Source organism: Rousettus aegyptiacus, unplaced genomic scaffold (assembly GCF_014176215.1).
Source record: "Rousettus aegyptiacus isolate mRouAeg1 unplaced genomic scaffold, mRouAeg1.p scaffold_m13_p_5, whole genome shotgun sequence".
Lineage (NCBI taxonomy): Eukaryota > Metazoa > Chordata > Mammalia > Chiroptera > Pteropodidae > Rousettus > Rousettus aegyptiacus.
The window spans coordinates 78,426,566-78,430,083 of NW_023416308.1; the positions used below are offsets into that span (position 1 = coordinate 78,426,566).

Sequence of the window (3,518 nt, forward strand, 5' to 3'; positions counted from 1 at the left end):
TGGTGACCAGGGACTGAAAGAAAGGGACAATAGATACAGAATTTCAGTTAAGGAAGATGAGAAAGATTCTGGAGATGGATCGTGGTAATGATTGCATAAAGTGTCAATATATTTACTGCACAACTGTACACTTAAAAAGATTAAAATGCTAAATTTAATGCTTATGTATATTTATACATATATTTGACCATAATAAATAAAAAGTCTGATAATACTAGGAATTTAACAAATATTTATAGTTGTTAAGGAGCACCCAGGATAAAGAAATATTATTCATAGAAACATGATGTTTATATGTGAAACACCAAAGAGATACTGGAAATCAAGCAGTTTGGTAAAGTAGATCATGATCACAGATTGGAGACAGGATGGTTTGTACGTGTTATAGAACAAAAAGTACTTTAAAACTTCTAAGACTCCTGGATGTGTATATCAAAGCAGTAGCAGATAAGGCAATTTTTACAGACAATAGTGATGATTTAGTAATTTAGGAAGTCAGAATATTTCTTCTTCACACAAAGATGATAAAATTATTTAATAGTCTGTACCAACAACTCTAGTCAAACAAGCTGTCTTAAAACCTTTTTAGAGTACCTTTATGAGTATCTATCCTTGGATCCATGAAGAAGAGTGCCTTGAAATATTAGCATTTTTTTTAGCTTTAAGTATGAGAGTGTGAAGGAAAAGCATGGGCATTAGAAATATAATTTTATTAACCAATGACATCTTGATAAATTTAATTAAAAATGTCTTGTCCTGATTTTAGAAAAGAATAATGTCTAAAAAGACCACAATGCAACATTGCACACATATGAATATACTGAGTACTAGACACATTTATTGCAATATGGGGGCTTTAATTTTCTCCAGTTACTCTAAATTTAATGAGGTAGTGAGTTTTTAAAAATTATTCTTTCTTTTAGTTTCTTTTTCCTATTTTCTATCCAAGCTCCCTTCATTCTTTCATCTTTGTTTTCTTTCCTCCTGCCTTCCTTATTGCTTCTCTAAAGTTTTCTCTTTTTTCCTTGTTTTGTCTGATTTTCTGATGTGGTAAGATCCCCTGGATATTGCCTGGGATGAGGTTAAAACCATATTAATTTTTCCTGCCCTAGGAGAGCTAGATCCATGAGCAGTTCTTTCAAACACTCATTTCAACTTCTCTGAGCATTATCTCTCTTGGACATTCACCTACATACAAGAACAAGGCAAAACCAAATCCTCATTCTGCCTATGTTCCACTATAACCTTAGTTAAAAAAAAAGAATTCACAATAAGAAATGTTTTGGGTTTAAACTTGTTCTCTACGTGTCGAATGCCTGTGCCTGCCTCAGTTTAAGGTTTGTTTCATGATGATTATCTGCAAATGTTTTAGTGAGCAATATCTGTTGGTTTGGGAGATGATTTTTTAAATTGGAATTTATACGAAAATTAGTATTACATGGAACCTACTGATGGCATTTGACATATCATTATGTGTATGGCTTCTATATTTTTGTATCTTTATATCAGTGTGACTATATGTAAGTATCTACACACTTTGTCTTACTGATTTGTTACATTTTTCAACATCTTCAATTTGGAATGTCCATACCTTTTATATAAATTCAGAACCAGTCTTCGCTCATGAGAATATATATTTTGGTTCAGAAATGAAGAGGATATTTTGTCAGCCAACATTGACTATGCTACTAATTCATCTTACACTTGGATCCAATTGTGTCCAATATCAGGAATCATTATTTTGGTTTCTCCACTATCAGAAAACACATAAGAAACAATATCACCACTTTCCCCTGCATTGTAATAAAACAAAAGTAATAATTTGACACTATTCCTGTGCTGTTTTTTTTTTCTTTCTAGGAATAGACCACATCTTCTTCTATTCCAGCCAAGTCCAGAATGCCCTATCAAAATATTTTTCCGTATTTTTTTCTTTTAAGTATCCCAGGGCTTGAGACTGCCCATTTCTAGATTTCTCAGTGCCTCTCCTGTTTTTACTTAATGACTGTTATTGTCAGTGTCACAATTTTGATAGTCATATGGACAGAGAGAATTCTCTGGAACCAAATGTTTTTACTGGCCATTCTATCATCCATAGATCTGGCCCTCTCCACAATCTCAGATGTATGTTGGTATCTTCTGGTTTAATGCTGATGAAATTGGCTTTGGGGTCTTTGTGGCTAAGATGTTTCTCAAACACACCTTCACTGGAATGGAGTCTTCAGTTCTGCTGGCAATGGCCTTTGACTGCTATGTAGCCATCTGTGTACTGCTTCATTACACAACATTCCTGACAGTCTGGGTGTTGTCAGGAATTGGACCAGGTGTTGTATTGAGTCAGTCATGATTACACATTCCATGATTTATCTAATCTACTGTCCGTCCTTTTGTGATGTCCTCATTATTGCCCAAAAGTACTGTGAGCACATGGGCATTGCCGAGATGGCTTATGCCAACATGCGAATCAATGCCATCTATGGTCTCTTTGTTGTTTCCTTCCTTGTCATAGGCCTGGTACTAGTTGGAATCTCCTATGGCTACGTCTTTTGTGCTGTATTCTACCTCATATCCCAAGATGTCTGTCATAAGACTTGAACATTTGTGGCTTACATTCTGTAGTCATGTTTGTTTTCAATACACTCTCTCTCTTCTCCTTCCTCACTCACCGATTTGGCCAAAAAATACTCTGTATATACACATTCTTGTCGCCAACGTCTATGTGAGCCTTCCACCTGCCCTCAACCCTATTATCTATGGAGTAAGAACCAAGCAAATCAGAGAGTGTGTGATCAGAGTATTTATTGGCAAGTAAGGAGCACTAACTGATCTTTAGGAATGAAGATCTGCATATAATGATGATATTAACTCCATTTACAAATTAATACTTGATAAGTAGTTGACAGTTTATTTGCCCCTGTGAGAAACTGGAGTCTCAAAATGACATGACAGGATCAGATAATCCAAGCCTTGGGAAATAATTACCAATTTTAGAATGTTGCTAAATTCTCTTCACTTTTGATGATGGGCCGTTACCTCTGACTATGGTAGTTCATTATTCATGAAGAAAAGAGAAAACAAGAGATTTAAAGATGGGTTCCTATAATGTAATGTCTGAGGGTTTCTCTGATTAAACTTGGTGTATTTATGATAGACTTCTTTGTGAAAATTATACCGATAGGTCTAAGCTTATTCCGATCCTCTATTATAAACATTCAGATAAATTTTCAAATATATAACAGTTCTAAAATATTTTTTCAAGGATTATTTCTTTATTTTCCCTCTTCAAAATCTCAAGGAATCATTGCCATCACATTGCCTCTATTTTACCTCATGAAGACAATATTAAAGAAATATCTCAAAAAGATTTCAAAAACAACCTTTTCCGTCCCCCAAATATGATTATTTAAGCATTGAATATCATTTCACTTTCAGATAAATGTATAATTTAATGAGAAACATTGAGTACAATTTGTATTTCAAAGAAAGGAAAACTGATTTTATGAATTCAACTTAGGACT

The 3,518-nt window shown here is 34.1% G+C and overlaps 1 pseudogene; it reads left to right on the top strand.

The window, feature by feature from the left end:
- Window positions 1-283: 283 nt before the first annotated feature.
- Window positions 284-2,812, top strand: LOC107506723 (annotated as a pseudogene).
- Window positions 2,813-3,518: the final 706 nt, after the last annotated feature.